Here is a 27,254-nt window from a genome sequence, read left to right on the forward strand (position 1 = left end):
CCTTCTCTCTCTCTCCCCTAATTCCCTCCCTCCCTTCCTCTCTGCTCCTTTCCCTCCCTTCCCTCCCCTTCCTTTCCCTCTCCCCAGTTTCTCCTCCTTCTCTCTCTGGATATGTGCCTTGGAGCCCTGAGCTGCCATGTAAGACGTTCAACTACCTTGAAGCCTCCATGCTAGAGAGAGAGAGAGAATGTGGTGCCCACACTGAGAAGGAGATGTCCCAGGAGTCCCAGCTGTTCCAGCCCCCAGCCGCTCATGTTTCCAGCCCAGCTACTGGAACTATGAATAAAGAACACTTCGATATGAGCCTCCCACTTACCATAGCCCCTGCAACCTCTGGAGAGACCCTGAGCCCGAAATGCCTAGTTAAGCAGTTCTTGACTTCTTGACCCATCATAGCCATCCTAAATAATTGTTGTTTTAAGCCTCCAGGTTTGGGGGCAGTTTGTAATGCAGCGGTAATAATGGGAACAGATCCCCAAAGAAGAGAGCCAGTTGCACGGCCTGGAAGCTAGAGGGAGCAGTTTGCAGGAGCAATAGAAGGCTGTGCTCTTACAACCTCTGGGCCATCCCCATACCCTGGGGGTGCTTGAACACTCCAGGAATAAAGAGGGCTGTCATACAAAGGAACCTACTGTCTTCCAAAGGAGCCAATCAAGAGAAGCAGAGGCAGCTCTCTGCTATCCAGAGAGAGGATTTGCTCCAAGTGGAGCAGGTCAGACAGAGTTGGAAAGCACCCAGACAGCGGTGAAAGTTGCTCTTGGTTAAGAAAGTGGGAGTCACTGTTGCAGCGGAAGGCGAAACCCAGCATAGAAACTGCAGCTCTACAGTCAGCAGCTCCATGCATCTGCTAGAAACTTCAACCTTCCCCTATAGCCTGAGGTCACATTTCAGTCCACCACTTGCTAACGACAGAAACGTAGGCAAGTTACTTACCTTCTCTGTGCCTCAGTTTCCTCAAATGGAAAAATTAAGATACTGCTAGTACCTAACTCATAAATTAGAGGATTATGAGGATTATGTGAATGCTTACATGTGAAGGGCTCTGAAAAGCGACTGGTACATGATACGGACTCAGGAAGTTTCAACTCTTATTATTGTTGTTACCAGGACTTTGGGGGATAAAATTAGGCTATAGCCTCATTACCTTCAGCTCTGGGAAAATTTCTTCTTTGATAATTTCTTTCCCTCTGTTTCTCTTTTCTCTCTTTTGAGAATTCCTATTTTTCAGGTATTGAACTTTAAAGAAGAAACCTTTATGTCTCTTTTATTTCTTCTCCTGTTTACTGTCTCACTGACTTTTTGTCCTACTTACTAACAGATGTTTTTCTACCTTCTATTACCAATTTTCTGCTGAATTTTTATTTTTATTGAAGTACAGTTGCTTTACCATAGTATATTAGTTTCAGATACACAGCATGGTGATTCAGTATTTTTACATTTTATACTCCATTGAAAGTTATTACAAGATAATGGCTATGATTCACTGGGCTATACAATATCTCCATGTTGCTTATGTATTTTATACATAGTAGTTTTATATCTCTTAGTCTCATATCCCTATCTTGCCCTTTCTTTCAAGACTGTTCCTTGAAATTTTTCTTCTTTGTCAGAATGTTTGGCTCTTTTTAAAATTTTTATTCAACACTTTTACAAATGTCTTTTATTAGAACGTCATTATGTCTGACTGCTCTAAAATCATAGTTCCTCCCCACCCCACATCGGGTCCCCCTGCCTCTTTCATATTGAAGAATTTCCTCAAATGTTCAATAATCCTTGATTGACCATTCTAAATTCCAAGACACTCAAGCAGCAGATTAGGAGGTTTGTGTTCCTGAATTACTGACTTCGGCACTTGGTTTTAGGATCATCAGAACGCCAGCCAATTTGCTAGGAGAGTACAGATACATAGAATATGAAGTTCTTTTCTCTGAGGTCATGTGCTTTCTCCACAGAAGAAACCTCCAGTCTCCTGCCATAATATTTGGGGGCTGGAGAGAGTAGGCATATAATTGTGTTATGTTTTAGATGAAGGGGGGCTGTGAGTTCAGCTATCCATATATAAATTTTCAACAAGTCCTCCTGTTTTGACCCACGTTTCTCACTTTGCACTCTGTTTCTCCTAGATCTAAGCCTCCTAGATTCTAAGGGACAAATGGACTTCCCCTGCTCCTATTCTCCTTTATGAATAGCAAAGCTGTGTCTTTCTTTGCCCTACTACATGAATTACCATGTTCCATCTGCTTTTCATCTTCCAGAGTTGTTGAAACCTCTTAATGCCTGAAGCACACTCTCTTGTTCTTCAACTTTTATCTACTATTATCTATTTTTATCTATAATTATCTAGTTCTATGAATTAATATGTGTTTACTCATTTTATTGAATTTCAGAGGGGACTCTAGAGGAGAAGAGATAAACATGTTCTATCTATCACCTTCAAACAGAAGCCTCTGGTTTTCCTTTCCAGACTTACATTTTAGAATTAATTATCACTAATTTTCTAGATCACTATTGATCAAAAATCACCTAACCCAGATTCCCCGGCATACCCTTAAAAACTATGGTTTGAAACGACAGCATTAGGTGCCAAGAATATTCATTTTTTAACAAGCACTCCCACATTTATTCTAATAAGGTGGTTCTTGAATACACTGAGGAAAATTGCCCTAGAAAAACTAAAGTTTGACAAAAGATTGTTTAGAAAGACCTGTATCACTGTTTATAATTTGTGTTCTGATTTTATCAAGAAATCAGGAGGTCTATTAATATTCATTACTGTTACCATTGTGATAATATTATCAATATTATCAATCAATTCTTCTTAAAATACTAGAACATAGTTTCAAGTATGTCTCTGCCATGTAATTTGAAACATGTAAGTTCATTACACTTTATGTAATTATTTTTATCATACATGTTATCATTACTTTTAAAGTGACTGGGTTTTATTTTCCCTACATTTTATGCTTTTAACTTGAACTCAGCTTATTGTGATATTAATAACCTGATTACTAATTCTTAACTGGATTTTAATATTTCTTATTTTTCTACTTGTAAACTTTGAGTGTTTTGTGGGAGGTTTTGGAGGAGGTAGTAGTCACTTTTATTTTCACCCAATTTTATATGCTTTTTCTTTTTAAACTATGTTTATCTCGAGATTTACATAATATGTTTTTATGGTACATAACATATATACTATATATATTTTGATTATGTTTTTGGTCTTATATTTGTCATTTTATTTCTATTGTAAATAGTTTATTTTTCCTATCTTTGGCAATAGGGTTTTATTCTTTAATTTCCCCTTTAATAATTCAGAAAATATAGCTTTTTGGTGTTCATTTGTGTCTTTTTAAATGATTACTTTTTAACTTTCAAAAATTATATTTAATTCTTTATTTCTCAGTTTAACTAGGAAATTGGCAGTGTCTATTAATTTCTCAATATGAAAGATATAAATATTACCTAATTTTTCCATGAACAATTATATTTTGCTTTCCTTGGTTATATATTTGTATGATGCATATGAACCTAGATTCTTGAGTTTCTGTTGTGGTATATATCTAAATTGATTTTTGGTGTCAATATAGTTCCTGGGAATCCTTAAACTCAACTAGCCTGATATATAGCATTATTATCAGGGGAATTATAAAAATGATATATACATCCATTTAAAATTTACTTTAACTTAGTAAAGAGTAATAGCCATTCAAACATTCATCAAACTTTTGAGGTACAGCCAAGATCTTTTCTTTGAGTATGGATCTCCTGATTGGAGTACCTATTTTTAAAGCAAAATTCATCACCATGAAGTATTATCTACTATTTTTAGTTTGGGTATCTTTAGAATTGAGTGTCTTGATGAGCTCTGAAAGTGTATATACAAAATTCAAAATGTTTACCTTTTTTCTTATTCACAAGAAAGTTGGGAATCTTTTTTTTTTATATATATATATTTTTTATTAGTTTCTGCTTTATAACAAAGTGAATCAGTCATACATATACATCTGTTCCCACATCCCTTCCCTCATGCATCTCCCTCCCTCCCACCCTCCCCATCCCACCCCTCCAGGCGGTCACAAAGCACCGAGCTGATCTCCCTGTGCTCTGTGGCTGCTTCCCACTATCTATCTACCTTACGTTTGGTAGTGTATATATGTCCATGCCTCTCTTTCGCTTTGTCACAGCTTACCCTTCCCCCTCCCCATATCCTCAAGTCCATTCTCAAGTAGGTCTGTGTCTTTATTCCCGTTTTACCCCTAGGTTCTTCATGACATTTTTTTTAAAATTCCATATATATGTGTTAGCATACGGTATTTGTCTTTCTCTTTCTGACTTACTTCACTCTGTATGACAGACTCTAGGTCTATCCACCTCATTACAAATAGCTCAGTTTCGTTTCTTTTTATGGCTGAGTAATATTCCATTGCATATATGTGCCACATCTTCTTTATCCATTCATCCGATGATGGACACTTAGGTTGTTTCCAGCTCCGGGCTATTGTGAATAGAGCTGCAATGAACATTTTGGTACATGTCTCTTTTGGAATTATGGTTTTCTCAGGGTATATGCCTAGTAGTGGGACTGCTGGGTCATATGGTAGTTCTATTTTTAGTTTTTTAAGGAACCTCCATACTGTTCTCCATAGTGGCTGTACCAATTCACATTCCCACCAGCACTGCAAGAGTGTTCCCTTTTCTCCACACCCTCTCCAGCATTTATTGTTTCTAGATTTCTTGATGATGGCCATTCTGACTGGTGTGAGATGATATCTCATTGTAGTTTTGATTTGCATTTCTCTAATGATTAATGATGTTGAGCATTCTTTCATGTGCTTGTTGGCAGTCTGTATATCTTCTTTGGAGAAATGCCTATTTAAGTCTTCTGCCCATTTTTGGATTGGGTTGTTTGTTTTTTTGCTATTGAGCTGCATGAGCTGTTTATAAATTTTGGAGATTAATCCTTTGTCAGTTGCTTCATTTGCAAATATTTTCTCCCATTCTGAGGGTTGTCTTTTGGTCTTCTTTATGGTTTCCTTTGCTGTGCAAAAGCTTTGAAGTTTCATTAGGTCCCATTTGTTTATCTTTGTTTTTATTTCCTTTTCTCTAGGAGGTGGGTCCAAAAGGATCTTGCTGTGATTTATGTCATAGAGTGTTCTACCTATGTTTTCCTCTAAGAGTTTGATAGTTTCTGGCCTTACATTTAGGTCTTTAATCCATTTTGAGCTTATTTTTGTGTATGGTGTTAGGGAATGATCTAATCTCAAACTTTTACATGTCCCTGTCCAGTTTTCCCAGCACCACTTATTGAAGAGGCTGTCCTTTCTCCACTGTACATTCCTGCCTCCTTTATCAAAGATAAGTTGGCCATATGTGCATGGGTTTATCTCTGGGCTTTCTATCCTGATCCACTGATCTATCTTTCTGTTTTTATGCCAGTACCACACTGTCTTAATTACTGTAGCTTTGTAGTATAGTCTGAAGTCAGGGAGCCTGATTCCTCCAGCTCCGTTTTTCGTTCTCAAGATTGCTTTGGCTATTCGGGGTCTTTTGTTTTTCCAAACAAATTTTGAAATTTTTTGTTCTAGTTCTGTGAAAAATGCCAGTGGTAGTTTGATAGGGATTGCATTGAATCTGTAGATTGCTTTGGGTAGTAGAGTCATTTTCACAATATTGATTCTTCCAATCCAGGAGCATGGTATATCTCTCCATCTATTTGTATCATCTTTAATTTCTTTCATCAGTGTCTTATAATTTTCTGCATACAGGTCTTTTGTCTCCTTAGGTAGGTTTATTCCTAGATATTTTATTCTTTTTGTTGCAATGGTAAATGGGAGTGTTTTCTTGATTTCATTTTCAGATTTTTCATCATTAGTGTACAGGAATGCCAGAGATTTCTGTACATTAATTTTGTATCCTGCTACTTTACCAAATTCATTGATTAGCTCTAGTAGTTTTTCGGTAACATCTTTAGGATTCTCTATGTATAGTATCATGTCATCTGCAAACAGTGACCGCTTTACTTCTTCTTTTCCAATTTGGATTCCTTTTATTTCCTTTTCTTCTCTGATTGCTGCGGCTAAAACTTCCAAAACTATGTTGAATAAGAGTGGTGAGAGTGGGCAGCCTTGTCTTGTTCCTGATCTTAGTGGAAATGGTTTCAGTTTTTCACCATTGAGGACAATGTTGGCTGTGGGTTTGTCATATATGGCCTTTATTATGTTGAGGAAAGCTCCCTCTATGCCTACTTTCTGCAGGGTTTTTATCATAAATGGGTGTTGAATTTTGTCGAAAGCTTTCTCTGCATCTATTGAGATGATCATATGGTTTTTCTCCTTCAACTTGTTAATATGGTGTATCACATTGATTGATTTGCGTATATTGAAGAATCCATGCATTCCTGGAATAAACCCCACTTGATCATAGTGTATGATCCTTTTAATGTGCTGTTGGATTCTGTTTGCTAGTATTTTGTTGAGGATTTTTGCATCTATGTTCATCAGTGATATTGGCCTGTAGTTTTCTTTCTTTGTGACATTCTTGCCTGGTTTTGGTATCAAGGTGATGGTAGCCTTGTAGAATGAGTTTGGGAGTGTTCCTTCCTCTGATATTGTTTGGAAGAGTTTGAGAAGGATGGGTGTTAGCTCTTCTCTAAATGTTTGATAGAATTCGCCTGTGAAGCCATCTGGTCCTGGGCTTTTGTTTGATGGAAGATTTTTAATCACAGTTTCAATTTCAGTGCTTGTGATTGGTCTATTCATATTTTCTATTTCTTCCTGAGTCAGTCTTGGCAGGTTGTGCATTTCTAAGAATTTGTCCATTTCTTCCAGGTTGTCCATTTTATTGGCATAGAGTTGCTTATAGTAATCTCTCATGATCTTTTGTATTTCTGCAGTGTCAGTTGTTACTTCTCCTTTTTCATTTCTAATTCTATTGATTTGAGTCTTCTCCCTTCTTTTCTTGATGAGTCTGCTAATGGTTTGTCAATTTTGTTTATCTTCTCAAAGAACCAGCTTTTAGTTTGGTTGATCTTTGCTATCGTTTCCTTCATTTCTTTTTCATTTATTTCTGATCTGATCTTTATGATTTCTTTCCTTCTGCTAACTTTGGGGGTTTTTTGTTCTTCTTTCTCTAATTGCTTTAGGTGCAGGGTCAGGTTGTTTACTCGAAATGTTTCCTGTTTCTTAAGGTGGGATTGTATTGCTATAAACTTCCCCCTTAGAACTGCTTTTGCTGCGTCCCATAGGTTTTGGGTCGTCGTGTCTCCATTGTCATTTGTTTCTAGGTATTTTTTAATTTCCTCTTTGATTTCTTCAGTGATCACTTCGTTGTTGAGTAGTGTATTGTTTAGCCTCCATGTGTTTGTATTTTTTACAGATCTTTTCCTGTAATTGATGTCTAGTCTCATAGCATTGTGGTCGGAAAAGATACTTGATACAATTTCAATTTTCTTAAATTTACCAAGGCTTGATTTGTGACCCAAGATATGATCTATCCTGGAGAATGTTCCATGAGCACTTGAGAAAAATGTGTATTCTGTTGTTTTTGGATGGAATGTCCTATAAATATCAATTAAGTCCATCTTGTTTAATGTATCATTTAAAGCTTGTGTTTCCTTATTTATTTTCATTTTGGATGATCTGTCCATTGGTGAAAGTGGGGTGTTAAAGTCCCCTACTATGATTGTGTTACTGTCGATTTCCCCTTTTATGGCTGTTAGTATTTGCCTTATGTATTGAGGTGCTCCTATGTTGGGTGCATAAATATTTACAATTGTTATATCTTCTTCTTGGATCGATCCCTTGATCATTATGTAGTGTCCTTCTTTGTCTCTTCTAATAGTCTTTATTTTAAAGTCTATTTTGTCTGATATAAGAATTGCTACTCCAGCTTTCTTTTGATTTCCATTTGCATGGAATATCTTTTTCCATCCCCTTACTTTCAATCTGTATGTGTCTCTAGGTCTGAAGTGGGTCTCTTGTAGACAGCATATATATGGGTCTTGTTTTTGTATCCATTCAGCCACTCTGTGTCTTTTGGTGGGAGCATTTAGTCCATTTACATTTAAGGTAATTATTGATATGTATGTTCCTATTCCCATTTCCTTAATTGCTTTGGGTTTGTTATTGTAGGTATATTCCTTCTGTTGTGTTTCTTGCCTAGAGAAGTTCCTTTAGCATTTGTTGTAAAGCTGGTTTGGTGGTGCTGAACTCTCTCAGCTTTTGCTTGTCTGTAAACGTTTTAATTTCTCCATCAAATCTGAATGAGATCCTTGCTGGGTAGAGTAATCTTGGTTGCAGGTTTCTCTCCTTCATCACTTTAATTATGTCCTGCCACTCCCTTCTGGCTTGTAGAGTTTCTGCTGAGAGATCAGCTGTTAACCTGATGGGGGTTCCCTTGTGTGTTATTTGTTGTTTTTCCCTTGCTGCTTTTAATATGATTTCTTTGTGTTTAATTTTTGACAGTTTGATTAATATGTGTCTTGGCGTATTTCTCCTTGGATTTATTCTGTATGGGACTCTCTGTGCCTCCTGGACTTGATTAACTATTTCCTTTCCCATATTAGGGAAGTTTTCAACTATAATCTCTTCAAATATTTTCTCAGTCCCTTTCTTTTTCTCTTCTTCTTCTGGAACCCCTATAATTCGAATGTTGGTGCGTTTAATGTTGTCCCAGAGGTCTCTGAGACTGTCCTCTGTTCTTTTCATTCTTTTTTCTTTATTTTGCTCTGCATCAGTTATTTCCACTATTTTATCTTCCACCTCACTTATCCGTTCTTCTGCCTCAGTTATTCTGCTATTGATCCCATCTAGAGTATTTTTCATTTCATTTATTGTGTTTTTAATCGATGCTTGATTCATCTTTAGTTCTTCTAGGTCCTTGTTAACTGTTTCTTGCATTTTGTCTATTCTATTTCCAAGATTATGGATCTTGGAAATAGAATCTTGGATCAGCTTTACTATCATTATTCTGAATTCTTTTTCAGGTAGACTGCCTATTACCTCTTCATTTGTTAGGTCTGGTAGGTTTTTATCTTGCTCCTTCACCTGCTGTGTGTTTTTCTGCCTTCTCATTTTGCTTATGTTACTGTGTTTGGGATCTCCTTTTTGCAGGCTGCAGATTCGTAGTTCCCGTTGTTTTTGGTGTCTGTCCCCAGTGGCTAAGGTTGTTTCCGTAGGTTGTGTAGGCTTCCTGGTGGGGGGGACTAATGCCTGTGTTCTGGTGGTTGAGGCTGGATCTTGTCTTTCTGGTGGACAGGTCCACGTCTGGTGGTGTGTTTTGGCGTGCCTATGGCCTTATTATGTTTTTAGGTAGCCTCTCTGCTAATGGGTGGGGTTGTGTTCCTGCCTTGCTAGTTGCTTGGCATAGGGTGACCAGCACTGTAGCTTGCTGGTCGTTGACTGAAGCTGGGTGCTGGTGTTGAGGTGGAGATCTCTGGGAGATTTTCGCTGCTTGATATTATGTGGAGCTGGGAGGTCTCTTGTGGACCCGTGTCCTGAAGTTGGCTCTCCCACTTCAGAGGCACAGCACTGACTCCTGGCTGCAGCACCAAGAGCCTTTCATCCACCCGGCTCAGAATAACAGGGAGAAAAAGCAGAAAGAAAGAATTAGTAGAAGAAAGAAAGAGAGAGGGAAAGAAAGGAAGAAGGGAAGAAAGGAAGGAAGGAAGAAAGAAAGAAAGGAGGGAGGGAGGGAGGAAGGGTGGAAAGAGAGAAGGAAAGAAAGGAGGGAGGGAGGGAGGAATGAAAGCAAAAGGAAGAGTGAATGGAAGAAGGGAGGGAGGAAAGAAAGAAAGAAAAACAGGAGGGAGGGAGGGAGGAAGGAAAGAAAAAGAAAGTGGAAAGAAGAAGGGTGGGAGGGAGGAAAGAAAAAGAAAGAAGGAAAGGAGGAGCGGAGGGAGGGAGGGAGGAAGGGAGAGTAGGAAAAAAAGAAAGAGCAGGTAAAGTAAAATAGAATAAAGTATGAAATATAGTAGCGTTATTAAAATTAGAAAGTAATTATTGAAAAAAAAAAAAAAAACCGGACCGATAGAACCCTGAGACATATGGTGGAAGCAAAGCTATACAGAGAGAATCTTACACAGAAGATTACACATACACATTCACAAAAAGAGAGCAGGGGGAAAAATCAAAAATCTTGCTCTCCAAGTCCACCTCCTCAATTTGGGATAATTCGTTGTAAAAAGAGGAAAAGGGCGAGAAGTCTGAAATCTTGCTCTCTAAGTCCACCTCCTTAATTTGGAATAATTCGTTGTAAAAAGAGGAAAAGGGGGGAAAGTCTTAAATCTTGTCCTCAAAGTCCACTTCCTCAATTTGGGATGATTCGCTGTCCATTCATGCACTCCACAGACGCAGGGCACATCAAATGGACCGTGGAGCTTTAATCCGCTGCCTCCGAGGCTGCACAGAGAGATTTCCCTGCCTCTGCTCTCACAGCTCCCGGGTCTCAGCCTTGGACCTGGCCCCGCCTCTGCGCGTAGGTCGCCGGAGGGCGTCCGTTCTTCGCTCAGACAGGACGGGTTTAAAGGAGCCGCTGATTCGGGGGCTCTGGCTCACTCAGGCAGAGGGGAGGGAGGGGCGCGCAGTGTGGGGCGGGCCTGCGGCGGCAGAGGCCGGCGTGACGTTGCAGCAGCCCGTGGCGCTCCGTGCGCTTTCCCGGGAAAGCCGTCCCCAGGTCCCGGGACCCCGGCAGTGGCGGGGTGCACAGGCCCCCCGGAAGGCGGGGTGGACAGTGACCCGCGCTCGCACACAGGCCCCGCGGCGGCGGCGGCGGCGGCGGCGGCGGCCCCAGCGTCCCACGCCAGTCTCCGAGGTCCGCGCCTTACCCGCGGCTCGCGCCTGTCTCCGGCGCTTCCCCAAGCAGCCCTCTTAATGCCCTCTCCTCACGCACCGGGAAACAAAAGGGAAAAAAGTCTCATGCCTCTTCGGCAGCTCCAGACCCTTTCCCCGGACTCCCTCCGGGCTAGCCGTGGTGCACTAACTCCTTCAGGCTCTCTTCCTGTCGCCAGCCCCAGTCCTCTCCCTGCGCTCCGACTGAAAGCCGATACCCGAGCCTCAGCTCCCAGCCCCGCCCGCCCCAACGGCCGAGCAGCCAAGCCTCTCGGGCTGGTGTGTGCCTGAGGGCACCGGTCCTCTGTGCCAGAATCTCTCCGCTTTGCCCTCCGCACCCCTGTTGCTGTGCTCTCCTCCGCTACTCCGAAGCTTCCCCCTCCGCCACCTGCAGTCTCCGCCCGCGAAGGGGCTTGTAGTGTGTGGAAACCTTCCCTCCTTCACGGCTCCCTCCCACTGGTGCAGGTCCCGTCCCTATCCTATTGTCTCTGTTTATGCTTTTTTCTTTTGCCCTACCCAGGTATGTGGGGAGTTTCTTGCCTTTTGGGGGGTCTGAGGTCTTCTGTCAGTGTTCAGTAGGTGTTCTGTAGGAGTTGTTCCACGTGTAGATGAATTTCTGATGTATGTGTGGGGAGGAAGGTGATCTCCGCGTCTTACTCTTCCGCCATCTTCCTCCGGGCTGCCGGGAATCTTTTATTGCAATTTATTTTATCAAGTCTTCTTAAAGCGCTCAACAGTTTTCAGAGAGCAAATATTTGGCAGTTATTTTATTGGTTGATACAACACTTACACTATATGATTACAGGGAAAGGTACAAATATGGGGAACAAACATACAACTTAAATTGGTAGAAGTAGAAATGCATGGCTATTAACCTGAAGGCTATTAGCGGCTAGCATCAGGAATTTCACAGAAGGAATGAAGAGCTGATTAAAGGCCAAGAACAGATTGACTTTTGTATCACTAGCATGCATCTAAAATCCAAGGGTATAAATGAATCACAAAATTAGAAAAAGCATAATTCAAGGATAAAGTATAAAAAGGGAAAATTGACGAAACAGAAAAGGACAAACGAAAATAACTGAGTGAAGACTTCATTCAGTTTTACTTCAACCATCGAATGTATGGATGCATTTTGTTATTGTTGCTTGTTGTTTTCCTCAACAATGAGTTCCTATGTATGAGAGTAGCAAGACAACACATCACAGAAATTTTATGAAAAGATGTTTTTGTGAAGATAACAATTTAGTAAAAAAGGTCAAGATTTAATGAAATGATACTATTCACATGTCCAAAACACTGCTAAGATTTTTGCTAAAGCATCCCCTCCCACAGTCCCTGCAGTTTTGGTGTGGATGGGAGAATAAAAACCCTCACCAAGAGGTATTATTTAACAATTTTGAGAATATTTTGAGTGAAATTGCAATAATAGGTAGAACTGTCAGGTTAAATGAAATACATTCTATTATTTTATAATGAACTCTTGGAAAACAAAACACCTTTATATTTGATAAAGATTTGGTAAATACATCACCAAAGTCTTCAAAAGGGAACTTGATAGTTTCCCTGATAAATGAAAATGGGACTTTCTTTAGACTTCTAAAGTTCTCATATACCATATATTCTTTTTTTTTTTTTTTTTTTTTTGGGCCACACTATGCAGCACGCAGGATCTTAGCTCCCCGCCAGGGGTTGAACCCATGTCCTCTGTGTTGGGAGCTTGGAATCTTAACCACTGGACCACCAGGGAAGTCCTATCATATACCATATATTCTTAAGGGGGAAAAAAATAGGCATTGATAATCCATTTCTTGGAAGCTAAATAAAGTAAGTGATGACTTGTCTTAACCAGTGGGATATTTCTTGATGTTTACTCCTATTAGTAGTAGAAAGTCAGTATTACTACTATCTGTGCTGGTCATAGGGCTGTGGAGATGTAGAAGTATCAGATGGTCACTATCCTGAGCTCACTAAGAGTCCAACAAAAACAAAACCCAAAATAAGATGGGATAAATACCAAGGATGCAGCCTAGAAAATGTAGTGTCAAAGAACTTATCATCTCTACATCCTAACTCATTGAAAATGTAGAAATATAATTATGCCTATAAAACATCAAGCCACATTCTGTTAATGATTTGACAACTTAATGAATTTCTTAGTGATCGTGGGGTTTTTTGTTTGTTTTTTTAGTGTTTTGCACTTTACTTGTGTGACTCCTGAAATCATTTATGCCACCTCTGTTAGGCATAGATCAGTTTATGAAAATAACTATGTAAAATATATGTACAGTTCATTGTGCTTGGTAGTTTTATAACAACCTTGTAAATGAAGCATCCACATGGTATCTTGATATCCTTTACAATGATAAACACAGTTAGACTTGACATTTTTCCTGGATTAATTTGTACATTCCGTGATCTATATCTCACACTTATCTGTTCCATGTCAGAACCCTTTGTTTTACAAGATTTCTTTTCTTGCAGTATTGATTCTTATTGATCTTAACCTAGCACAATAGTGAATAATTAAATATTTTCTCAAAGAAACAAGTTGTTCCCTCTTTTCAGTATGACCTTCACCTGATGTTCAAATAGCTCCAGCATTGTTGAGGCATCATTTTGGTGCAAACTTAACCTCTGTTGTCCTACTTTGAAAATGCACTTGATTTCTAACAAGAGCTTTTAGAAATGTAACAGTGCTGATTTGTTTGATAATGAAATCCAAATTGTTCTAGAAAAAGGTGCAATTATACAGCATGTAATACACAAATAAATTGACTTAATGTTACATTATAATGAAAACTGTGCAAAATCCTCTACACAAGCACAATAAAATAATAAAAAGTAATAGAACAGGTAATAGATGTAAAATAAATGCTAAAAAAGTAGTTCAAATCATTTTCATACCAGTCAAAAGATACTGAGAAGGGCGCATCCAATCACAATAAAACACCAGAATGGAACACTTCTAAATAGTAATATAAATTTTTGTGGACACTTCATGTCCCATGATGTGGAATTGACATATAGTTTGATTTTCTTTTTCCTAATGTAAGCCACAGTTTTACAGTCCTAGTGAAAACATTTTATTGCTGGGGATGTATTAGACATGGTTCATTTCCCTTCTCAGTATGGCTTTAATTTTCCACATCCATGGCTTGACACAGACCCAAACACCAGAAGATGGTTGTCTGCTATAAACTGTTTGGTTTTCTTTGATTGTTTTACAATTTAATCTATAGTTCATTCCATTAACCCTTTCTATTTTAATGCTGCCAAGTCTCCCGGCTCCTTAATATAAAGATAAACTTACCCCAAACATTTATGTTTATTCTGGTTTCTCTTGCCCAGAGAATCACTGTGCTTTGGCAGAGGGGCAGGCTGGAAAAGGAAATGTTTCTTTCCTAGTTAACTTTTTCGAGGCCCTGGGTAATTGCAAAATAATGGACATTTTACACTGAGGGGGGGTTTCCCTTTTTCTTCAGAATACATTCGTCATTGTTCATTCATTGGGTTCCATTGTATTCATACCTATCTGCTGAGCCAAGGAAGTGCCCCTGTCATTCTAACTTTCTCCTCAAATCCCTGATGTTCCGGAGGGTGTGGGGTGGGCAGCGGGTAACGGGGAGTCCTTCCCTGGCTGCAGTGTTGTCACACCCGATATCCTGTTCCTTCCGGCAGAGAAAGTGTATCTGGAAGGGTCACCGGATCAGCCTGTGCCTGGGGCATCTCGCCTCAAGTACAAAAGACTCGACTCAACTCACGTTAGTCTTCTAGGTGGCCTATCGGCGGTGACGGACTGCCAGCTCGGGCTGTGGACGAGCAGTGACGACTGCCTTGAAATGCTAAGTGCTTAATTAAGGACCTTTCATATCAGTTATTGAGGCCTCCATCTCCCGTAGCCCTGGGCATTGTACTTTACCAAGGGGTCCCTGGAGCCAGAGCCAACTTCATTGCTGTGACAAGTGGAGAAAGAGAGAGAGAAACAAGTGGTTTCAGTCCTCTCACAGCCTTCCCCAAATCTAAATACAATCCGACAGCTGACTAGTCAGAGTTGGGCGACTCCTAAAAATATACTTTTTCATGTTCATGGAAATACAGCAAACTTGTTTCTCCCTCACAGGGATGGACCATGGACCTCACCTCTGAGAAAAATCTCATTGTCCGCAGCCACTTAGCGAGCGCCTGGTCTTAAAAGATGGAAAGACATTTTTTGTCTGATGACTTTTCCCCCTTATTTTCAATAGTTCTGATACTATTTTTAATATAAATTTATTTATTTTATTTATTTTTATTTGTGCCTGCGTTGGGTCTTCGTTGCTGTGCGCGGGTTTTCTCTAGTTGCGGCGAGCAGGGGCTACTCTTTGTTGCAGTGCGCAGGCTTCTTGCTGCGGTGGCTTCTCTTGTTGCAGAGCACAGGTTCTAGGCCCGCGGGCTTCAGTAGTTGTGGCGCACGGGCTTAGTTGCTCTGTGTCATGTGGGATCTTCCTGGGCCAGGGATCCAACCCATGTCCCCTGCGTTGGCAGGTGGATTCTTAACCACTGTCTCACCAAGGAAGCCCCCATACTATTTTAAAAGTCCACCTTAAAAAGTGTGTGATGGTGAACTTCTGCTTATAGTTTGTAACTATTTTGCTCTTTTAGGGTGGAACCGCTTCTTTATGAAAGGACTTCTATATATCTCCATTGCCAAATATGTTTAAAGTTACTAAATAGTGATCCAGAAGTAAACAAAGCTACAGCGGCTAGTGGTATCTGTTATCGTTGTTAATAGTAAAAGGCTTGATCACTGATAGGTGAAATGCAACACATTTTAAAGCACAGTCCAGGAGGAATGTAGTTTGCCTACACCTAACTGATGAAGTAAAAACACAAAGTCTTCATTCATTAAAAAAAAAAAAAAGACTACTGTTGACCAACACATGTGATAATATACAAACTATATACTTTAAATTAAAATAGAAGAACCATTAGCAAATGATTTTTGTGTGTGTGTGTGTGGTATGCGGGCCTCTCACTGTTGTGGCCTCTCCTGTTGCGGAGCACAGGCTCTGGACGCACAGGCTCAGCGACCATGGCTCACGGGCCCAGCCGCTCCGCGGCATGTGGGATCTTCCCAAACCAGGGCACGAACCCGTGCCCCCTGCATCGGCAGGCGGACCCTCAACCACTGCACCACCAGGGAAGCCCTAGCAAATGATTTTGATTGTGACTTGAAATGAGCAGATCCTGGCAAAGAGAGAATCTATAAAACAATGTGTTTGACATTACACTGCAGTATTGATGCATCACAGCTGAAATTCTTGAGCCTCAAGAATGTTTGGGGACCTAAAATATTTGAGGACCACTTCCTCTATTCTCTGTGTAGAGCCACATGAAAAGACATTTCTTGGTGTCAGAATGTTTCCAAATCAAATGCTAACCACTGCTATCTCTTCTTAATACACTTGGGGTTCATTTACTCATTTACTTCCTTACCCTTCCATGAAGAAATATTCATACAATTATATGTATACATATTATTGTTATATTTATACACATATAAATGATGCATATTAATATTTAGAAAGTAATGATAAATTTGCATTGCATGTTTTCAGGCAGAGTAAAGTAGGCTTGTAAACAACAGCTCGTGAAATTCAGCCTCTGAAGACAGTTGGAATTTCAATGTTGACACTCTCTCTATTGGTTCGAAATGATCAGGTTAATAGAAGAATTGGAATGGAGGGTCATAACATTATCTCTTTTTTTCCAGAGTGAATAGGAGAGGGTACTTTGGTGATTTACCATTTAACTCTTAAGATGGGTTTTAACTCTTAAGATGTCAACCTCCAGTACTGTGAACACTTATCAGATTTCAATATTTCCACCTCAGAATACAGAAAAGAAGCTGTCCACTTTGGAAACTACTTTTACCTAAAATTATGCCTCAGCACTTACATCTCAATCTCTGCTCCTCTACTCATTTCCACATTGAAGGGATTTGTCATAATGTTTTAGGTTACAGAAATGATCTATGCAAGTCAGAGAAATACCACCATCCCATCCAAATATTCACCCCCATGCATATCTTTCCATAGTAGAATCCCAGAGCATTAAATGGCTGAAGCAATTGCCTTAAATCTTAGCCCATGGAAATATCTATAGTTTAACAACTACAGAAAAAGGCAAACAGGAAATTCATTCCAAGAAAGAAATATCATGCAAAATATTATGTTAAAATAATATTAAAATTATTTAATTTAATATTAAAATATTAAAAATATATTAAAATAATTTAAAATATTAAAATAAAATACTTGCTTGTAGCAATTCACTTTTATAGTAAAATTCCATACTCTTGTAGAATCTGTTCTTTTTTTTTAGGAGAATTATTCTGACTTTCATATTCACTAAATGCTATCTCATTCCGCCCCTCCCAAAATAATATTTAGAATATGAAGTTGGAGCAGATAACTTCACAAATTCAACATTTTCTCCCATCTTGGGGTTAGGGGAGGCAGATGTCTCTGCTGGAATTTATTGAATAAATCTTTGTTTGTGAATGAAATTCATTTTTATTTGCACAGGTAATATTCTTCTCACACAATTAGGCACAGCTTCACAACTCAGGGGAGGGGAACAGTTGGGATCTTCATCAACGTCATCACTGGAGGAGCTTATTTTTGAAGGAGCTCCTTGTGCAGAGCCTAAGGATTTGAAAGTAGAACGAGTTGCAATTGATAGAATTTGTTCTTTAAATACTCAGCCTACAGATGCTATTGCTTTGCTGGTCATCATGGGAATTCCTGAATCTGTAACTAAGGACTTAACCCTATCTACCTTCTAATTTAATACTGCCAAGCAGCATAGGTTCAACTGAAGGGCTGAGAGCATCAAAGAAAATAAAACATGCGTGAAAGTCTCTAGGAAACACACAGTGAACTAGTAAATATTACTTTCTCTTCCTCTTTTACTTCTCGTAGAAAAAATCTATATGTTAAATAGTCTAAGTTCTCCTAAATTTGATTCCATATGTTAGAGAATTGAGTAGTTATCTCAAGAAATTCAAGCAATATGGGTAGTATGTCTCAACTATATGGAACTTAAAGTGGATATGTTAGAATTTGAAAAATCCAGCTCTATTGTCTCTCTTGCTGCTAGAATTCAATAGATTTCAACTTTCTACACCTCTTTGATTAGGCTTAAGGGCATGGTTATATGTGGCTGAATAGTAAATCGTAGCTGGTTTTGTCATGACTTAGCTTTAGAACAAAGGACAAAAATATTGTCCTTTAAACAATAAACGTTCCAATAAAATGACAATCTGACTTCATTTGAACCTGGTTGTACAGATATTACCTTAGCTACTCATTTGAAATATTTTATCACATACCTTCCTAAGTGCCAGACAGAGTCCAGTTTTTCTTGGGGGGAGGGGTTTGAGGAAGGAGGGTGGTATTAATACTACAGGAGGTAAATATGGACAAGATTTGATTAGAGAAATTAGGTACTTGGGTGGGGACATAGTAGTGAGGAAACAATAGGACTTTCTAAGAAAAGCGTAGATTTTATCATTTTAAATTGGTTTCAAGAATCCAGTCCTCTTTTTTCTTTAGCATTAACGTATGACATCTGTATGCTTGCAGCCAGTCTTAGAAACATTCAGCATCTCCATTAATCTGTAAAATAAAGCTTACACCACAAGCTGACATTAGAATTTAATTATAACTGAAGACTAATTGCAACAAATAATATATCAGGAATTTTAATTCTTATCTCAAAGTCAAATGGATACAAAAAAGTCAGAAATATTTATGATTTTAAAACAATGAATTATTAAATCAAGAATAAATACAAAATTAATGAAATAATTTGAAAAATCCAGATTATACTGATTTTTTTCTAAATTCACTTGTACCTCAATTTGCAGAATGACACAGCTTGCTTTTTCATGTGACCAGACAAATACTAAAAATAGCTATATGTTTATTTTATTGCCTACTATTTTATTTGCATATAAAATATTTACCCTTAAGTTAAATTGTTTGCATAGGATTTAACCTGAGCCCCCTAAGATAATCTATATGTATCTGGTTGGAAGAAGACATATAATACTTTGAATCATTATTCATTTGCATTTAATGAACTTTTATAATCCCTTAAAGAGAAACCCAAAAATGTCAAATAATTTTCATTCTACTCATAAAACTTAATTTGGCAGATAATTTTCTGAGCTGTTGCCATACACAGAAAAAGTAGGAGCATTTTTAGTTTTTTCTGTTGTTTTGTAAAGGAATGTTGAATCCATTAAATTAAACAAAGTGGAAAACGGATAGAGTAGTAGTTTTGAATCAGGTCAGATTCTAGAAAATTCCAGAATTCCGGGGAATGATTTAATTCAGGAGGAAAGAGAGAAAGAGAGAGAAAAAGTGAGAAAGAGAGATCACTGAAAAGATTATTGATAATTCAAAGGCCCGGCATCCACACTCACTGAGCAGTGTGATACTGACAACTATTAACTACAAAACTGTGGTCTCCGAGTAAGGGTAAATAAGCTATCACCATGGAGCTGCGAGGTGGGCTGGCGTCCACTGGAATGTATTTTTCTGCAGCAGGCACTACCTGATGACAGCTACAATCAAGAGTGGCTGCAGGCAGCTGCTTTGCTCCAGGCCACATTCAATTATGTCGGACTGCATTAGTCCCTGGCGAAGCTGTCACCTTCTAGCCTGTGAAGTGATAGCGTGAAGAGGCTCCTGAAGTCTCTGCAGTCCCTTGTTTCAGGTTTCAGGGGGAGGAAGGGAAACAATGTGGGAAAAAAAAAGACCATTAGTACTCTGACTGCTTACAGCATTCATTTGTCTGGTGTTGGATAAAAAAATGTTTTCCCTCCAACAAGTAGCTCTTTTTCAGGAGGCAGTGCCAGGAGAGTGTCCTATTTTCAGGATTTGAGAGTCTCCATGGTTCACCCTCCTCAGGAGATAGCGTTGCATTGGAATGTATTTTCTAATGTATGATATCCCCAAGGATTCTCTAACAGTCAAGATAGTTTGCAGGGCCTGATCTGCAAGTGTGGGTTATTTGACTTCTCTTCTAAGCTTTCCAGAACTTTAGGTTGGATGGACTTTGAGATTTCTTTCCTAAGGGAACACTTGACTTTCGGAGCGAAAGAGAAATAAACTCAGGTGATTCTGGGAAGTTATTTGGGAACAGAATATATTTTTGATGATCAACCTGCCCAGAACAGTTTATAACCTTTACCACTCTACAACCAATGACTGAAGGATGTTGAGATTAGAGATTTTTAAGGTTCAGTATTTTCACTCCTACACAGAGTATATAAATTCTCAAAAAGAGTGGGGTGGGGGGTTATAGCAACTCATGATATTTCGTTAGAATGTCTAATCAAGTACCACTACCTAGTGAAACTAGCAGAAAGAGAGGTTATTTACTGCAGGCACTAAATAAAGGTCAGTCACCATGGTATTAAGATTGATGTCCCTTCTCAGGATATCATCTAGTTGGAGGAAAAACATAACATGTAAAACACTGGAAAATCAATTCCGGAACATACAGGACCCCTCCCTTTGACTTGCTGTGCAATACTGGACAAGTCACTTAACCTCTCTCTTTGAGTTTTCATGTTGGAAAAAAACAGGTACAAAGATGTCTCCAGATAAAGATTGTGAGAGAATAGATATTACATATCACATACTTTATAGCATTCCCAAATAAGTTTAAGAATTGATATTACATATCACATACTTTATAGCATTCCCAAATAAGTTTAACCAAAGGACAGAGTCTGAATTTTCCAGAATATTTTGCTAATTTAAAATTCTTTTGTCCACCTGAAAGGTTTTTAAAATTTTTCATTTCTTATTGGTAACTTCAGGCATTTTGTGGCATCATCAGTATTGCAAATAATTATTTAGTTATTATTTACTGAATGCCCAGCATCACCATGGTCAAAACTGGACCCATCTCTTGATGTTGATATTTACAAATTGGTATTCTTTAAACTCATATCTGTTGTGCTGCTCTGATTAAATTGGGCAGAAGAGCTGCCTTAGTTTTGTGAAGCAGCAACAATCTGGTTTCTTAGGAATTCAAATAAATAAATAACTGAAGTACCAAAAGCTCCTGGGCTAGGATGCCATTATCTCCCTGGCATGCTGTGAGGTCTTGTGCAAACCCCTCACCTCTCTAGTAATTCGATGTCTTGCTTAATGAGTCCCCTTCCTGCTTCTAGCCCTCCAATTTAGGAAGGAATTGGTAATATACCATCCTTCAGAAGGGAAAAGACTTCCTCTTAGCCCCACTTCTCAAGGTTTTTAAAAAAAACTTCATTGACTATCTGAAAGTTATTTGGTGACTCAGAAAACCGAACTCCCAACTAAGAGAAGGAAACTTTTTGTAGTCGTATTTGTAGTAGTAATATATAGATATATATTTTTATAAATCTATTTATCTTTATTTATTTTTGTCTGTGCTGGGTCTTCGTTACTGCACACGGGCTTTCTCTAGTTGCGGCGAGCGGGGGCTACTCTTCGTTGCGGTGCGTGGGCTTCTCGCTGTGATGGCTTCTCTTGTTGCAGAGCACAGGATCTAGGTGCGTGGGCTTCAGTAGTTGTGGCACATGGACTCAGTAGTTGTGGTTCCCAGGCTCCAGAGTTCAGGCTCAGTAGTTGTGGCACACGGGCTTCGATGTTCCGCAGCATGTGGAATCTTCCTGCTCCAGGGCTCGAACCCGTGTCCCCTGCATTGGCAGGCGGATTCTTAACCACTGCGCCACCAGGGAAGCCCTGGGTATAATATTATATCTATTATTATACATTATTATATAGGTATGTTATAACTATGCCTATTATCTATATTATTATATAGATAACTTATTACTATATATAGAAATATATAGATCCTTGGAAGAGTTTCTCAAGTTGCATATTTTCTTTTTTTTTTAATTTATTTTTTTATTTTTTGGCTGCGTTGGGTCTTCGTTGCTGTGTGCAGGCTTTCTCTAGGTGCGGTGAGTGGGGGCTACTCTTCGTTGCGGTGCGCGGGCTTCTCACTGTGGTGGCTTCTCTTGCTGCGGAGCACAGGCTCTAGGCGTGTGGGCTTCGATAGTTGTGGAGCACGGACTCTAGGCACACAGGCTCAGTAGCTGTGGCTCACAGGCTTAGTTGCTCTGCAGCATGTGGGATCTTCCCAGACCAGGGCTTGAACCAATGTCCCCTGCCCTGGCAGGCCGATTCTTAACCACTGCACCACCAGGGAAGCCCCATCAGGTTGCATATTTTCTGTTTGTGCCTCTCTATGCCTTTCTTATCTTAATGTATGGCTCTGGAGTTTTGTTAGTGGGGTAGTTATATGAAATGCTACTCTGATTATTCAAATCGAAAAGAAGACATACAGCCCAGCCCACCTGTGAAAAGAGCAAGGGCTGATACCTAAGGCATTAAGAAAACACATTCATGCTAATCCATCTTTCACAGAATCCCAGGCCATGGCCCACACTTCTAGACGTAGATGTGTTTCACAATTAGGACACACTTCCTCCATCTTGTTCCCAAAGTGGCCTTTTGTAGCCTAACTTATCCTGTTCCTGATGAATCAGGCCTAGAATACTGCTTCACAGTGTATCCTTCGAAGGATATTAATACACAGAAAAGTTGAGCATAGAACAGATTGCATAGCTGCACGTAGGAGTAAACGCACCCTGGGCTCAAAACCATGATCACTTCTCCTGTAATCACAGTCAGACTGGAAATCCCAGAGGGAATCTCATACTGGAAACAGAATGCTTTTATTTGGAGCGGGGGGGGGATTGGCGCATATCATGGCATAATTTCCCAGATGCTGGAAAAAGGCTTTGTGTGCCCCTGTATCTCAGAAAAATAAAACTGATGCCATCGTTAATAGAACGAGACTTTCTGTGACTCCAAAGTAACAAGTACCGAGCAATGTGCTATTCCCCTAAAGGAAAAATATCTCATGGTTGTAATAAAACCATATTGATTCCCTGAAGTCTTTTCTCTTGAAGAATGAAACAACAAATGTAAACAACTGGAAAAAAACATTTTCACCTTTTGAAACAAATTCCTGTTATTTATTTTATTTTTTTTTTTCAAATTTATTTTTTACTGAGGTATAGTTGATTAACAAGTTGTATATATATATATTTTTTCTGCTTTATAACAAATTAAATCAGTTATACATATACATATGTTCCCATATCCCCTCCCTTTTGCATCTCCCTCCCACCCTCCCTATTCCACCCCTCCAGGTGGTCACAAAGCACCGAGCTGATCTCCCTGTGCTATGCGGCTGCTTCCCACTAGCTATCTACCTTACATTTGGTAGTGTATATATGTCCTGTTATTTAAATACAAAGAATTATTTCTTGTGTCCTGATGGTGATGGTAAATGATGTAGCTTCAGAGACCCTTCACCCCCACTTCAGGAACATTTATCTATATAAACTGAGGTATCCTTAGCTGAGGTTAAAGGCAGTGCTGCTGTGATTGGAAGAGAGAGAAGAGCCACGTGGGAGATTTAAATGTACGCAGTGGTGCATTAAGGCAGAGAGAGGGAAGCAGAGAGAGTGGGTGGAGAGAAGCAGGAGGACCAGACTATCCAGACTGGAAAAGCCATGATCAGAAAAGTTAACAATGGGGAAATTACAAGAGGTAAAGAGGAGAGGAGAGGCAAAATAAGACTTGATGTGATTAACAGAAACCACTGGCTCCCCTATGACACTCACTGAAAGCATTTTGCTCTCTGGCTTGCTTTGTCCATCTTTTCTTTTGTATATCTAAGAGAATTGACCATTCTTGACCAGAAATGTATCAAAAGACACTTTGGAAATGAGAATGAAGTGAAGAAGAATAAAATTTATAAAACTGATTGCACCATTATGGTAATTTTTAAAATAGCATGGATATATATATATATATATGTATACACGTATATATACTTGTATATACATACTTACTAGCTATGTGCGCATATATATACATGTATATTCAAATGTACTTACTCAATATCACACTAACAATTATTTTTCATGTTCATAAAGATCTCTGGACAAAGAAAGACTCTGGTTAATGTTTTGGAGAGTTTTCAGAACAATTGTAACATTTAAAAGCATTAAAGGAGGGCTTCCCTGGTGGCGCAGTGGTTGGGAGTACACCTGCCGATGCAGGGGACACTGGTTCGTGCCCCGGTCTGGGAGGATCCTGCATGCCGTGGAGCGGCTGGGCCCGTGAGCCATGGCCACTGAGCCTGCATATCCGGAGCCTGTGCTCCGCAACGGGAGAGGCCACAACAGTGAGAGGCCTGCGTACAAAAAAAAAAAAAAAAGCATTAAATGAATATTAAATATTAAATAAATATTACCTAAAAACATATTAAAATACTTATATGAGGCAGATTCTTGAACATAAACAATGGAGAGAACTTTCATGATGATCAACAATGTGATTTTATATTTAAAATGCTGCTTTGAAAAGGGATATTTCCATATGCAATGGAATCTCACATGCATAAATATGTGATATTCATTGAGTGGCAAGAAGTTAACGACAGTGATTTTTAGGATCATGAAAAATCTTGTTCCCTAGGTTCTTCAGATGTATGTGGAGGGAGGTATAGATTGAGTATTGATATGTATCTTTAGTAAAGTATTAAGCTCAGCAGAGCATGTGGAGATCAAACCACCCTTGTTTGTCCAGATGAGCATGAGTCAAATATTTTCATCATTGGATTTTGTGAAAAGAGGCCCTTGATTAATCATGTGAAGGTTCCTACAGACTTAGCAAGTGGCTGAAGAGATAAGCCAGGCTGATCAGAGCAATGTGCACTTCCCAGGGAATTTCAAAGATGTGCTTAATAGAAGCTCTTGAGTTAAAAAGAAAATGGGTAAAAGTAAATATATATATTTGAATTTTTAAAAGTAAGCCAAGTATCAACGTTTCTTTTGATGTTTGCTTTGCCTTTTTTCTTTTAAGACGATTCACTAGGATATACATTGAAGGTGATTCATGTAATTTTCAACTTGGCTACAACAGTGCTATAACATGCTGTCACGTCAAGTGATTCTACCTAGTGTGTGTGGCAGGAAAATAAACTCCTTTTTTAAAATATTATTCAGTGGCCAACCCACAATTTTCTTTTCTCAATGTAATTTGTTCTCTATAGTTAGGTTCCAAATAAGAACTACAATCTACTTTCGAAAAGTAACCCTGGGACATCCCTGGTGGTCCAGTGGTTAAGAATACGCCTTCCAACGCAGGGTACGCAAGTTCAATCCCTGGTCCAAGAACTAAGATCCTACATGCCGCGGGGCAACTAAGCCCATGCACCGCAACTGCTGAGCCCGCGTGCTCTGGAGCCCATGCTCCACAACTAGAGAGAAACCTGCACAACGCAACTAGAGGAGCCAGCGTGCCGCAGTGAGGAGCCCGTGTGCTGCAACTAAGACCCGATGCAGCCAAATAAATTAATTAATTATTTTAAAAAAAGAAAAGAAAGGTAATCCACATACAGGTCCACAATCCCTTATCCCAAACATGGGGCCAGATGTATTCTGTAATTCAGAATTTTGCAAAATTCAAAAGGTGACATACTATATATTATGTAGAACCCTCAATGGGGCCTAGGGTTGAATCATTATTGAACACATTAACGTTTTGTATTGAAATATACGAATATTCATAATAACTAGGTTGAATAAAGTCTATAAATAGCCTTCTCAGTTCAGGTCAATTTTTGATGCCAAGTTAATTTTTTTTAAACTGAAATTTCCCAGAAGTTTCTGGATTTCAGGACTGAAGTGAAGAAAATATGAACATGTATTAGAAATCCCTTACTATTTTTCTTTTGAAAGTTATTTCTAATTAAAGTCAATAAAATAATTCTAAAATTCTAGAACTTGTCTTCAGTAAAATTCTATTTAATGTTTTTTAAACTATTATTTATGGGATTTATTGTTTCAGGATTCACTATACCTTACTCTAATGATGTATTACATTCCAAATAAATATTCTATATGTCTATAAATTTATTTTAAGATTCTACATACAATCTGAAATGTCATATAAATTGTTAAATATTTTTTGATAGAATAAAATGTGGAGCCCAAAGGATATGTGCATGAACACTAGAAACGTACATTAAATATTGTTTGAGAAACACTATTTTTATTAAGTTATTTGGTTTCATCCAAAGTTTTTTCTTAAGATAGCAATTTTCTCTTCCTAAACTAGAACGTCCCCGAAATCTGAATCTTGCCTCTTAGGCTAGATTTGTTTAGATTTGTTGCTGTAAGGATTCTATTTTGCTTAGAGAATAAATAGTGAAAATGGGCTTTTATTGGTTAAATTTGTCATATGATTAGAATCCCTATCCAGGATACCTTACACACCCTGATAATTAGTCAAATCCCCAAAATTTCATGCCAGATTTTTTAGCATACCCATATGAATTGAAGAGCAAGGGAAAAGAGAAAACAAAAGAAGAAGAAGAAAAGAGAAGAAAGAGAAGGAGGAAGGAAAGATGGGATAAAGGAAAGAAAAAAGAAAGAAAGGAAAAATAAAAAAGCAGAAAAGAACAGCCCAATTTCCCTCTGAGACTTTGGTGCTTTGGCCCCTTAACCCTAACTCCTCAGGGGTCAAGAAGGGGACGTACTGGTTTGTGAAACAAAGGAAAATCAGAAATGGGCTCAAAAGAATTAAGGTTGGAAATGATTCCCAGACAGGTGAAATGAAATGGAACCTGGAGCGGACATTTACAAAACCAAACCACCCTAATAAAAGCAGGCCAGACACCAAGAAGTCAGAGCGAGGTGCCCCACAAGGGGAAACGTAGACTCAGAGACAGGTCAAATGAGGAGTTCTTAGACCCAGCTTGAGAATCCAAAGCCAGGGTCTCTGCATACTGAATACTAACACAAAAACAAGACCCTGGGATGGCCTTTTCTTACAGAGAGAGAACAGTCACCCAGGCTCCCAGGGACCAAGCCTGGGCAGCAGGTCTTTATCAAGTTAAAAAGTCACATGCAGAGCCAGAGAGCTGGCAAGAACTCACATCAAGCTAACATCACAGTTTTCACTTGTGCCTTGCTGTGATTTATATACAGACTTTGTTTATACATAAACAGTACATCAGGATAACAGTAAGTGGACAACCTGACTTAAGCAAGATAACAGCAGCCCCACGTAAGTATCAATACATACTCAGCATATAAATATAGCCAAATAGAGCACCATCTTGTAGGTTTCAGAAAAAAACTGCCTGTAGGTTTCTATCCCACTGCTCCCCCCTGTTCACATCCCTGTCCTGGGCCCCAGATGACTGTAGATAGGAAAAGAATGGGACAGGAAGAGAAAAATAAAGAAGAAAGGAGAGAATTTCCTGGTGATCCAGTGGTTAGGACGCTGCACTCTC

This window comes from Mesoplodon bidens (genome assembly GCF_964165515.1).
Source record: "Mesoplodon bidens genome assembly, chromosome: 10".
Lineage (NCBI taxonomy): Eukaryota > Metazoa > Chordata > Mammalia > Artiodactyla > Ziphiidae > Mesoplodon > Mesoplodon bidens.